This window comes from Metopolophium dirhodum, chromosome 1, assembly GCF_019925205.1.
Source record: "Metopolophium dirhodum isolate CAU chromosome 1, ASM1992520v1, whole genome shotgun sequence".
Taxonomy (NCBI): Eukaryota; Metazoa; Arthropoda; class Insecta; order Hemiptera; family Aphididae; genus Metopolophium; species Metopolophium dirhodum.
The window spans coordinates 31,992,522-32,007,716 of NC_083560.1; positions in this window are offsets into that span (position 1 = coordinate 31,992,522).

Genomic DNA, 15,195 nt, shown 5'->3' on the forward strand with positions numbered 1-15,195 from the left:
AATTGGAACGTTTGACTGAATATACGATGTCATTTAGACTATGTTTTATGTAAGTATGACTTTTTTATGTCCTAGAAAATATTCTGTTTTGAAAAAATGAAAATATTACTAGTGACTTTAATGTTTTCGTAATATTTTAATATGGAAATATATTTCTGGGGTAGGGAGTAGGTAATTAAGGGTAAATTTTAGACAATACTCATAAAAAATCACAACTATTTGTAAATTATTTTTTAAGTTGAATAATTTGGGACATGCAAAAGTACTGTCCCGTTAACTTTTAGGTAGGAATGAGGTGTCTATATGCTAAAGTAATTTCTAGAAAATGTGACAATCAAAATGGATATTAAATCATTTAACATTTGTTCACTCCAATCAGAATTAGTTTCTGATCTGTTTAAATGGGTTTTTCGCGGCAGTTTAACTACTGTTTTGGGTATTTGAATTGGAATTTTTGATTGGTTATACGATGACATTTACACAATGTATTATGTAAGTATGACTTTTTTATGTCCTAGAAAACATTCCGTTTTGAATAAATGAAAATATTCATAGGGATTATAATGTTATAGTAATATTTAAATATGGAAATATGTTTCTTGGGTAGGGAGTAGGTAATTAAGGATACATTTTAGATAATACTCATAAAAAATCACAACTATTTGTAAAGACTTTTTTAAATTGAATAATTTGGGACATGCAAAAGTACTTTCCCATTATTTTTTATGTAGGAATTTCGTTGTCTATATTATAAGTTAATTTCTAAAAAATGTAACAATCAAAATCTATATTAAGGCATTTAACATTTGTTCACTCTAAACAGAATAAGTCGCTGATCTGTTTAGATGGGTTTTTCGCGGCAGTTTAACTACTATTTTGGGTATTTGAATTGGAACGTTTGACTGAATATACGATGTCATTTAGACTATGTATTATGTAAGTATGACTTTTTATGTCCTAGAAAACATTCCGTTTTGATAAAATTATTATATTATTAGTGATTATAATATTATAGTAATATTTTAATATGGACATATGTTTCTGGGGTAGGGATTTGGTAATTAAGGGTAAATCTTAGACAATCCTCATAAAAAATAACAACTATTTGTAAATTCTTTTTTAAGTTGAATAATTTGGGACATGCAAAAGTACTGTCCCGTTAACTTTTAGGTAGGAATGAGGTGTCTATATGCTAAAATAATTTCTAGAAAATGTGACAATCAAAATGAATATTAAAGCATTTAACATTTGTTCACTCCAATCAGAATTAGTTTCTGATCTGTTTAAATGGGTTTTTCGCGGCAGTTTAACTACTGTTTTGGGTATTAGAATTGGAATTTTTGATTGGTTATACGATGACATTTACACAATGTATTATGTAAGTATGACTTTCTTATGTCCTAGAAAACATTCCGTTTTGAAAAAATGAAAATATTAATAGGGATTATAATGTTATAGTAATATTTTAATATGGAAATATGTTTCTGGGGTAGGGAGTAGGTAATTAAGGATACATTTTAGATAATACTCATAAAAAATCACAACTATTTGTAAAGACTTTTTTAAATTGAATAATAAGGGACATGCAAAAGTACTGTCCCGTTAACTATTAGGTAGGAATGAGGTGTCTATATGCTAAAGTAATTTCTAGAAAATGTGACAATCAAAATGGATATTAAATCATTTAACATTTGTTCACTCCAATCAGAATTAGTTTCTGATCTGTTTAAATGGGTTTTTCGCGGCAGTTTAACTAGTGTTTTGGGTATTTGAATTGGAATTTTTGATTGGTTATACGATGACATTTACACAATGTATTATGTAAGTATGACTTTTTTATGTCCTAGAAAACATTCCGTTTTGAATAAATGAAAATATTCATAGGGATTATAATGTTATAGTAATATTTAAATATGGAAATATTTTTCTTGGGTAGGGAGTAGGTAATTAAGGATACATTTTAGATAATACTCATAAAAAATCACAACTATTTGTAAAGACTTTTTTAAATTGAATAATTTGGGACATGCAAAAGTACTTTCCCATTATTTTTTATGTAGGAATTTCGTTGTCTATATTATAAGTTAATTTCTAAAAAATGTAACAATCAAAATCTATATTAAGGCATTTAACATTTGTTCACTCTAATCAGAATAAGTTTCTGATCTGTTTAGATGGGTTTTTCGCGGCAGTTTAACTACTATTTTGGGTATTTGAATTGGAACGTTTGACTGAATATACGATGTCATTTAGACTATGTTTTATGTAAGTATGACTTTTTTATGTCCTAGAAAATATTCTGTTTTGAAAAAATGAAAATATTACTAGTGACTTTAATGTTTTCGTAATATTTTAATATGGACATATGTTTCTGGGGTAGGGATTTGGTAATTAAGGGTAAATCTTAGACAATCCTCATAAAAAATAACAACTATTTGTAAATTCTTTTTTAAGTTGAATAATTTGGGACATGCAAAAGTACTGTCCCGTTAACTTTTAGGTAGGAATGAGGTGTCTATATGCTAAAATAATTTCTAGAAAATGTGACAATCAAAATGAATATTAAAGCATTTAACATTTGTTCACTCCAATCAGAATTAGTTTCTGATCTGTTTAAATGGGTTTTTCGCGGCAGTTTAACTACTGTTTTGGGTATTAGAATTGGAATTTTTGATTGGTTATACGATGACATTTACACAATGTATTATGTAAGTATGACTTTCTTATGTCCTAGAAAACATTCCGTTTTGAAAAAATGAAAATATTAATAGGGATTATAATGTTATAGTAATATTTTAATATGGAAATATGTTTCTGGGGTAGGGAGTAGGTAATTAAGGATACATTTTAGATAATACTCATAAAAAATCACAACTATTTGTAAAGACTTTTTTAAATTGAATAATAAGGGACATGCAAAAGTACTGTCCCGTTAACTATTAGGTAGGAATGAGGTGTCTATATGCTAAAGTAATTTCTAGAAAATGTGACAATCAAAATGGATATTAAATCATTTAACATTTGTTCACTCCAATCAGAATTAGTTTCTGATCTGTTTAAATGGGTTTTTCGCGGCAGTTTAACTAGTGTTTTGGGTATTTGAATTGGAATTTTTGATTGGTTATACGATGACATTTACACAATGTATTATGTAAGTATGACTTTTTTATGTCCTAGAAAACATTCCGTTTTGAATAAATGAAAATATTCATAGGGATTATAATGTTATAGTAATATTTAAATATGGAAATATTTTTCTTGGGTAGGGAGTAGGTAATTAAGGATACATTTTAGATAATACTCATAAAAAATCACAACTATTTGTAAAGACTTTTTTAAATTGAATAATTTGGGACATGCAAAAGTACTTTCCCATTATTTTTTATGTAGGAATTTCGTTGTCTATATTATAAGTTAATTTCTAAAAAATGTAACAATCAAAATCTATATTAAGGCATTTAACATTTGTTCACTCTAATCAGAATAAGTTTCTGATCTGTTTAGATGGGTTTTTCGCGGCAGTTTAACTACTATTTTGGGTATTTGAATTGGAACGTTTGACTGAATATACGATGTCATTTAGACTATGTTTTATGTAAGTATGACTTTTTTATGTCCTAGAAAATATTCTGTTTTGAAAAAATGAAAATATTACTAGTGACTTTAATGTTTTCGTAATATTTTAATATGGAAATATATTTCTGGGGTAGGGAGTAGGTAATTAAGGGTAAATTTTAGACAATACTCATAAAAAATCACAACTATTTGTAAATTATTTTTTAAGTTGAATAATTTGGGACATGCAAAAGTACTGTCCCGTTAACTTTTAGGTAGGAATGAGGTGTCTATATGCTAAAGTAATTTCTAGAAAATGTGACAATCAAAATGGATATTAAATCATTTAACATTTGTTCACTCCAATCAGAATTAGTTTCTGATCTGTTTAAATGGGTTTTTCGCGGCAGTTTAACTACTGTTTTGGGTATTTGAATTGGAATTTTTGATTGGTTATACGATGACATTTACACAATGTATTATGTAAGTATGACTTTTTTATGTCCTAGAAAACATTCCGTTTTGAATAAATGAAAATATTCATAGGGATTATAATGTTATAGTAATATTTAAATATGGAAATATGTTTCTTGGGTAGGGAGTAGGTAATTAAGGATACATTTTAGATAATACTCATAAAAAATCACAACTATTTGTAAAGACTTTTTTAAATTGAATAATTTGGGACATGCAAAAGTACTTTCCCATTATTTTTTATGTAGGAATTTCGTTGTCTATATTATAAGTTAATTTCTAAAAAATGTAACAATCAAAATCTATATTAAGGCATTTAACATTTGTTCACTCTAAACAGAATAAGTCGCTGATCTGTTTAGATGGGTTTTTCGCGGCAGTTTAACTACTATTTTGGGTATTTGAATTGGAACGTTTGACTGAATATACGATGTCATTTAGACTATGTATTATGTAAGTATGACTTTTTATGTCCTAGAAAACATTCCGTTTTGATAAAATTATTATATTATTAGTGATTATAATATTATAGTAATATTTTAATATGGACATATGTTTCTGGGGTAGGGATTTGGTAATTAAGGGTAAATCTTAGACAATCCTCATAAAAAATAACAACTATTTGTAAATTCTTTTTTAAGTTGAATAATTTGGGACATGCAAAAGTACTGTCCCGTTAACTTTTAGGTAGGAATGAGGTGTCTATATGCTAAAATAATTTCTAGAAAATGTGACAATCAAAATGAATATTAAAGCATTTAACATTTGTTCACTCCAATCAGAATTAGTTTCTGATCTGTTTAAATGGGTTTTTCGCGGCAGTTTAACTACTGTTTTGGGTATTAGAATTGGAATTTTTGATTGGTTATACGATGACATTTACACAATGTATTATGTAAGTATGACTTTCTTATGTCCTAGAAAACATTCCGTTTTGAAAAAATGAAAATATTAATAGGGATTATAATGTTATAGTAATATTTTAATATGGAAATATGTTTCTGGGGTAGGGAGTAGGTAATTAAGGATACATTTTAGATAATACTCATAAAAAATCACAACTATTTGTAAAGACTTTTTTAAATTGAATAATTTGGGACATGCAAAAGTACTTTCCCATTATTTTTTATGTAGGAATTTCGTTGTCTATATAATAAGTTAATTTCTAAAAAATGTAACAATCAAAATCTATAATTAAGCATTTAACATTTGTTCACTCTAAACAGAATAAGTCGCTGATCTGTTGAGATGGGGTTTTCGCGGCAGTTAAACTACTATTTTGGGTATTTGAATTGGAACGTTTGACTGAATATACGATGTCATTTACACTATGTTTTATGTAAGTATGACTTTTTTATGTCCTAGAAAATATTCCGTTTTGAAAAAATGAAAATATTATTAGTGATTTTAATGTTTTCGTAATATTTTAATATGGAAATATATTTCTGGGGTAGGGAGTAGGTAATTAAGGATACATTTTAGATAATACTCATAAAAAATCACAACTATTTGTAAAGACTTTTTTAAATTGAATAATTTGGGACATGCAAAAGTACTTTCCCATTATTTTTTATGTAGGAATTTCGTTGTCTATATAATAAGTTAATTTCTAAAAAATGTAACAATCAAAATCTATATTAAAGCATTTAACATTTGTTCACTCTAATCAGAATAAGTTTCTGATCTGTTTAGATGGGTTTTTCGCGGCAGTTTAACTACTATTTTGGGTATTTGAATTGGAACGTTTGATTGAATATACGATTTAATTTAGACTATGTAATATGTAAGTATGAGTTTTTTATGTCCTAGAAAACATTCCGTTTTGATAAAATTATTATATAATTAGTGATTATAATTTTATAGTAATATTTTAATATGAAAATATTATTTCCAGGTTGGGGAGTAGGAAATTAAGGATACATTTTAGACAAAACTCATAAAAAATAACAACTATTTGTAATGACTTTTTTAAATTGAATAATTAGGGACATGCAAAAGTACTGTCCCGTTAACTTTTAGGTAGGAATGAAGTGTCTATATGCTAAATTAATTTCTAGAAAATGTGACAATCAAAATGAATATTAAAGCATTTAACATTTGTTCACTCTAATCAGAATAAATTGTTGGTCTGTGTAGATGGGTTTTTCACAGCGGTTAAACTACTATTTTGGGTATTTGAATTGGAACGTTTGATTGGTTATACGATGACATTTACACAATGTATTATTAAGTATGACTTTTTATGTCCTAGAAAACATTCCGTTTTGATAAAATTATTATATTATTAGTGATTATAATGTTATAGTTATATTTTAATATGAAAATATTATTTCCGGGGTAGGGAGTAGGTAATTAAGGATACATTTTAGACAAAACTCATAAAAAATAACAACTATTTGTAATGACTTTTTTAAATTGAATAATTAGGGACATGCAAAAGTACAGTCCCGTTAACTTTTAGGTAGGAATGAGGTGTCTATATGCTAAAGTAAGTTCTAAAAAATTTAACCTTCAAAATCTATATTGAAGCATTTAACATTTGTTCACTCTAACAGAATAAGTCGCTGTTTAGCTGGGTTTTTCGCGGCAGTTTAACTACTATTTTGGGTATTTGAATTGGAACGTTTGATTGAATATACGATTTCATTTAGACTATGTAATATGTAAGTATGAGTGTTTTTTGTCCTAGAAAACATTCCGTTTTGATAAAATTATTATATAATTAGTGATTATAATTTTATAGTAATATTTTAATATGAAAATATTATTTCCAGGTTAAGGAGTAGGAAATTATGGATACATTTTAGACAATACTCATAAAAAATCGCAACTATTTGTAAAGACTTTTTTAAATTGAATAATAAGGGACATGCAAAAGTACTGTCCCGTTAACTTTTAGGTAGGAATGAGGTGTCTATATGCTAAAGTAATTTCTAGAAAATGTGACAATCAAAATGAATATTAAAGCATTTAACATTGTTCACTCTAATCAGAATAAGTTGTTGGTCTGTGTAGATGGGTTTTTCGCAGCGTTTAAACTACTATTTTGGGTATTTGAATTGGAACGTTTGATTGGTTATACGATGACATTTACACAATGTATTATTAAGTATGACTTTTTATGTCCTAGAAAACATTCCGTTTTGATAAAATTATTATATTATTAGTGATTATAATGTTATAGTAATATTTTAATATGAAAATATTATTTCCGGGGTAGGGAGTAGGTAATTAAGGATACATTTTAGACAAAACTCATAAAAAATAACAACTATTTGTAATGACTTTTTTAAATTGAATAATTAGGGACATGCAAAAGTACAGTCCCGTTAACTTTTAGGTAGGAATGAGGTGTCTATATGCTAAAGTAAGTTCTAAAAAATTTAACCTTCAAAATCTATATTGAAGCAATTTAACATTTGTTCACTCTAACAGAATAAGTCGCTGTTTAGCTGGGTTTTTCGCGGCAGTTTAACTACTTTTTTTGGTATTTGAATTGGAACGTTTGATTGGTTATACGATGACATTTACACAATGTATTATGTAAGTATGACTTTTTTATGACCTAGAAAACATTCCGTTTTAAAAAAATGAAAATATTCATAGGGATTATAATGTTATAGTAATATTTTAATATGGAAATATGTTTCTGGGGTAGGGAGTAGTTAATTAAGGGTAAATTTTAGATAATACTCATAAAAAATCACAACTATTTGTAAAGACTTTTTTAAATTGAATAATTAGGGACATGCAAAAGTACTGTCCCGTTAACTTTTAGGTAGGAATAAGGTGTCTATATGCTAAAGTAATTTCTAGAAAATGTGACAATCAAAATGAATATTGAAGTATTTAACATTTGTTCAATCTAATCAGAATAAGTCGCTGATCTGTTTAGATGGGGTTTTCGCGACAGTTTAACTACTATTTTGGGTATTTGAATTGGAACGTTTGATTGAATATACGATGTCATTTAGACTATGTATTATGTCAGTATGAGTTTTTTATGTCCTAGAATACATTCCGTTTTGAAAAAATGAAAATATTCATAGGGATTATAATGTTATAGTGATATTTTAATATGGAAATATGTTTCTGGGGTAGGGAGTAGGTAATTAAGGGTAAATTTTAGACGATACTCATAAAAAATAACAACTATTTGTAAATTCTTTTTTAAGTTGAATAATTTGGGACATGCAAAATTACTTTCCCATTATTTTTTAAGAAGGAATTTCGTTGTCTATATATTAAGTTAAATTCTAAAAAATGTAACAATCAAAATCTATATTAAAGCATTTAACATTTGTTCAATCTAATCAGAATAAGTCGCTGATCTGTTTATATGGGGTTTTCGAGCAGTTTAACTACTATTTTGGGTATTTGAATTGGAACGTTCGATTGAATATACCTTGTCATTTAGACTATGTATTATGTAAGTATGAGTTTTTTATGTCCTAGAAAACATTCCGTTTTGAAAAAATGAAAATATTATTAGGGATTATAATGTTATAGTAATATTTTAATATGGAAATATGTATCTGGGGTAAGGAGTAGGTAATTAAGGATACATTTTAGACAATACTCATAAAAAATAACAACTATTTGTAAAGACTTTTTTAAATTGAATAATTAGGGACATGCAAAAGTACTGTCCCGTTAACTTTTAGGTAGGAATATGGTGTCTATATGCTAAAGTAATTTCTAGAAAATGTGACAATCAAAATGAATATTGAAGCATTTAACATTTGTTCACTCTAATCAGAATAAGTTGTTGGTCCGTGTAGATGGGTCTTTCACAGCGGTTAAACTACTATTTTGGGTATTTGAATTGGAACATTTGATTGATTATACGATGAAATTTACACAATTTATTATGCAAGGATGATTTTTGTGTCCTAGAAAACATTCCGTTTTCATAAAATTATAATATAATTTGTGATTATAATGTTATAGTAATATTTTAATATGGAAATATGTTTCTGGGGTAGGGAGTAGGTAATTAAGGATACATTTTAGACAAAACTCATAAAAAATAACAACTATTTGTAATGACTTTTTTAAATTGAATAATTAGGGACATGCAAAAGTACAGTCCCGTTAACTTTTAGGTAGGAATGAGGTGTCTATATGCTAAAGTAAGTTCTAAAAAATTTAACCTTCAAAATCTATATTGAAGCATTTAACATTTGTTCACTCTAACAGAATAAGTCGCTGTTTAGCTGGGTTTTTCGCGGCAGTTTAACTACTATTTTGGGTATTTGAATTGGAACGTTTGATTGAATATACGATTTCATTTAGACTATGTAATATGTAAGTATGAGTGTTTTTTGTCCTAGAAAACATTCCGTTTTGATAAAATTATTATATAATTAGTGATTATAATTTTATAGTAATATTTTAATATGAAAATATTATTTCCAGGTTAAGGAGTAGGAAATTATGGATACATTTTAGACAATACTCATAAAAAATCGCAACTATTTGTAAAGACTTTTTTAAATTGAATAATAAGGGACATGCAAAAGTACTGTCCCGTTAACTTTTAGGTAGGAATGAGGTGTCTATATGCTAAAGTAATTTCTAGAAAATGTGACAATCAAAATGAATATTAAAGCATTTAACATTGTTCACTCTAATCAGAATAAGTTGTTGGTCTGTGTAGATGGGTTTTTCGCAGCGTTTAAACTACTATTTTGGGTATTTGAATTGGAACGTTTGATTGGTTATACGATGACATTTACACAATGTATTATTAAGTATGACTTTTTATGTCCTAGAAAACATTCCGTTTTGATAAAATTATTATATTATTAGTGATTATAATGTTATAGTAATATTTTAATATGAAAATATTATTTCCGGGGTAGGGAGTAGGTAATTAAGGATACATTTTAGACAAAACTCATAAAAAATAACAACTATTTGTAATGACTTTTTTAAATTGAATAATTAGGGACATGCAAAAGTACAGTCCCGTTAACTTTTAGGTAGGAATGAGGTGTCTATATGCTAAAGTAAGTTCTAAAAAATTTAACCTTCAAAATCTATATTGAAGCAATTTAACATTTGTTCACTCTAACAGAATAAGTCGCTGTTTAGCTGGGTTTTTCGCGGCAGTTTAACTACTTTTTTTGGTATTTGAATTGGAACGTTTGATTGGTTATACGATGACATTTACACAATGTATTATGTAAGTATGACTTTTTTATGACCTAGAAAACATTCCGTTTTAAAAAAATGAAAATATTCATAGGGATTATAATGTTATAGTAATATTTTAATATGGAAATATGTTTCTGGGGTAGGGAGTAGTTAATTAAGGGTAAATTTTAGATAATACTCATAAAAAATCACAACTATTTGTAAAGACTTTTTTAAATTGAATAATTAGGGACATGCAAAAGTACTGTCCCGTTAACTTTTAGGTAGGAATAAGGTGTCTATATGCTAAAGTAATTTCTAGAAAATGTGACAATCAAAATGAATATTGAAGTATTTAACATTTGTTCAATCTAATCAGAATAAGTCGCTGATCTGTTTAGATGGGGTTTTCGCGACAGTTTAACTACTATTTTGGGTATTTGAATTGGAACGTTTGATTGAATATACGATGTCATTTAGACTATGTATTATGTCAGTATGAGTTTTTTATGTCCTAGAATACATTCCGTTTTGAAAAAATGAAAATATTCATAGGGATTATAATGTTATAGTGATATTTTAATATGGAAATATGTTTCTGGGGTAGGGAGTAGGTAATTAAGGGTAAATTTTAGACGATACTCATAAAAAATAACAACTATTTGTAAATTCTTTTTTAAGTTGAATAATTTGGGACATGCAAAATTACTTTCCCATTATTTTTTAAGAAGGAATTTCGTTGTCTATATATTAAGTTAAATTCTAAAAAATGTAACAATCAAAATCTATATTAAAGCATTTAACATTTGTTCAATCTAATCAGAATAAGTCGCTGATCTGTTTATATGGGGTTTTCGAGCAGTTTAACTACTATTTTGGGTATTTGAATTGGAACGTTCGATTGAATATACCTTGTCATTTAGACTATGTATTATGTAAGTATGAGTTTTTTATGTCCTAGAAAACATTCCGTTTTGAAAAAATGAAAATATTATTAGGGATTATAATGTTATAGTAATATTTTAATATGGAAATATGTATCTGGGGTAAGGAGTAGGTAATTAAGGATACATTTTAGACAATACTCATAAAAAATAACAACTATTTGTAAAGACTTTTTTAAATTGAATAATTAGGGACATGCAAAAGTACTGTCCCGTTAACTTTTAGGTAGGAATATGGTGTCTATATGCTAAAGTAATTTCTAGAAAATGTGACAATCAAAATGAATATTGAAGCATTTAACATTTGTTCACTCTAATCAGAATAAGTTGTTGGTCCGTGTAGATGGGTCTTTCACAGCGGTTAAACTACTATTTTGGGTATTTGAATTGGAACATTTGATTGATTATACGATGAAATTTACACAATTTATTATGCAAGGATGATTTTTGTGTCCTAGAAAACATTCCGTTTTCATAAAATTATAATATAATTTGTGATTATAATGTTATAGTAATATTTTAATATGGAAATATGTTTCTGGGGTAGGGAGTAGGTAATTAAGGATACATTTTAGACAATACTCATAAAAAATCACAACTATTTGTAAATACTTTTTTAAATTGAATTATAAGGGACATGCAAAAGTACTGTCCCGTTAACTTTTAGGTGGGAATGAGGTGTCTATATTCTATAGTAAGTTCTAAAAGATGTAACCTTCAAAATCTTTATTGAAGCATATAACATTTGTTCACTCTAATCAGAATAAGTCGCTGTTTAGATGGGTTTTTCGCGGCAGTTTAGCTACTATTTTGGGTATTTGAATTGGAACGTTTGATTGGTTATACGATGACATTTACACAATGTATTATGTAAGTATGACTTTCTTATGTCCTAGAAAACATTCCGTTTTGAATAAATGAAAATATTCATAGGGATTATAATGTTATAGTAATATTTTAATATGGAAATATGTTTCTGGGGTAGGGAGTAGGTAATTAAGGGTAAATTTTAGACAATACTCATAAAAAATAACAACTATTTGTAATGACTTTTTTAAATTGAATAATTAGGGACATGCGAAAGTAGTGTCCCGTTGACTTTTAGGTGGGAATGAGTTGTCTATATGCTAAAGAAATTTCTAGAAAATGTGACAATCAAAATGAATATTGAAGCATTTAAAATTTGTTCATTCTAATCAGAATAAGTTGTTGGTGTGTGTAGATGGGTTTTCGCGGCGGTTAAACTACTATTTTGGGCATTTGAATTGGAACGTTTGATTGATTATACAATGACATTTACACAATGTATTATGTAAGTATGAATTTTTTATGTCCTAGAAAACATTTCGTTTTGGAAAAATGAAAATATTAATAGGGATTATAATGTTATAGTAATATTTTAATATGGAAATATGTTTCTGGGGTAGGGAGTAGTTAATTAAGGGTAAGTTTTAGACAATACTCAAAAAAAATCACAACTATTTGTAAATTCTTTTTTAAGTTGAATAATTTGGGACATGCAAAATTACTTTCCCATTATTTTTTAAGAAGAAATTTCGTTGTCTATATAATAAGTTAATTTCTAAAAAATGTAACAATAAAAATCTATATTAAAGCATTTAACATTTGTTCAATCTAATCAGAATAAGTCACTGATCTGTTTAGATGGGGTTTTCGCGGCAGTTTAACTACTATTTTGGGTATTTGAATTGGAACGTTTGATTGAATATACGATTTCATTTAGACTATGTATTATGTAAGTATGAGTTTTTATGTCCTAGAAAACATTCCGTTTTGAAAAAATTATTATATAATTAGTGATTATAATTTTATAGTAATATTTTAATATGAAAATATTATTTCCGGGTTGGGGAGTAGGAAATTAAGGATACATTTTAGACAATACTCATAAAAAATCGCAACTATTTGTAAAGACTTTTTTAAATTGAATACTTAGGGACATGCAAAAGTACTGTCCCGTTAACTTTTAGGTAGGAATAAGGTGTCTATATGCTAAAGTAATTTCTAGAAAATGTGACAATCAAAATGAATATTGAAGTATTTAACATTTGTTCAATCTAATCAGAATAAGTCGCTGATCTGTTTAGATGGGGTTTTCGCGACAGTTTAACTACTATTTTGGGTATTTGAATTGGAACGTTTGATTGAATATACGATGTCATTTAGACTATGTATTATGTCAGTATGAGTTTTTTATGTCCTAGAAAACATTCCGTTTTGAAAAAATGAAAATATTCATAGGGATTATAATGTTATAGTGATATTTTAATATGGAAATATGTTTCTGGGGTAGGGAGTAGGTAATTAAGGGTAAATTTTAGACAATACTCATAAAAAATAACAACTATTTGTAAATTCTTTTTTAAGTTGAAGTATTTGGGACATGCAAAATTACTTTCCCATTATTTTTTAAGTAGGAATTTCGTTGTCTATATAATAAGTTAATTTCTAAAAAATGTAATAATCAAAATCTATATTAAAGCATTTAACATTTGTTCAATCTAAGCAGAATAAGCCGCTGATCTGTGTAGATGGGTTTTTCGCAGCGGTTAAACTACTTTTTTGGTTATTTGAATTGGAACGTTTGATTGGTTATACGATGATATTTACACAATGTATTATGTAAGTATGACTTTCTTATGTCCTAGAAAACATTCCGTTTTGAATAAATGAAAATATTCATAGGGATTATAATGTTATAGTAATATTTTAATATGGAAATATGTTTCTGGGGTAAGGAGTAGGTAATTAAGGATACATTTTAGACAATACTCATAAAAAATAACAACTATTTGTAAAGATTTTTTTAAATTGAATAATTAGGGACATGCAAAAGTACTGTCCCGTTAACTTTTAGGTAGGAATATGGTGTCTATATGCTAAAGTAATTTCTAGAAAATGTGACAATCAAAATGAATATTGAAGCATTTAACATTTGTTCACTCTAATCAGAATAAGTTGTTGGTCCGTGTAGATGGGTCTTTCACAGCGGTTAAACTACTATTTTGGGTATTTGAATTGGAACATTTGATTGATTATACGATGAAATTTACACAATTTATTATGCAAGGATTATTTTTGTGTCCTAGAAAACATTCCGTTTTCATAAAATTATAATATAATTTGTGATTATAATGTTATAGTAATATTTTAATATGGAAATATGTTTCTGGGGTAGGGAGTAGGTAATTAAGGATACATTTTAGACAATACTCATAAAAAATCACAACTATTTGTAAATACTTTTTTAAATTGAATTATAAGGGACATGCAAAAGTACTGTCCCGTTAACTTTTAGGTGGGAATGAGGTGTCTATATTCTATAGTAAGTTCTAAAAGATGTAACCTTCAAAATCTTTATTGAAGCATATAACATTTGTTCACTCTAATCAGAATAAGTCGCTGTTTAGATGGGTTTTTCGCGGCAGTTTAGCTACTATTTTGGGTATTTGAATTGGAACGTTTGATTGGTTATACGATGACATTTACACAATGTATTATGTAAGTATGACTTTCTTATGTCCTAGAAAACATTCCGTTTTGAATAAATGAAAATATTCATAGGGATTATAATGTTATAGTAATATTTTAATATGGAAATATGTTTCTGGGGTAGGGAGTAGGTAATTAAGGGTAAATTTTAGACAATACTCATAAAAAATAACAACTATTTGTAATGACTTTTTTAAATTGAATAATTAGGGACATGCGAAAGTAGTGTCCCGTTGACTTTTAGGTGGGAATGAGTTGTCTATATGCTAAAGAAATTTCTAGAAAATGTGACAATCAAAATGAATATTGAAGCATTTAAAATTTGTTCATTCTAATCAGAATAAGTTGTTGGTGTGTGTAGATGGGTTTTCGCGGCGGTTAAACTACTATTTTGGGCATTTGAATTGGAACGTTTGATTGATTATACAATGACATTTACACAATGTATTATGTAAGTATGAATTTTTTATGTCCTAGAAAACATTTCGTTTTGGAAAAATGAAAATATTAATAGGGATTATAATGTTATAGTAATATTTTAATATGGAAATATGTTTCTGGGGTAGGGAGT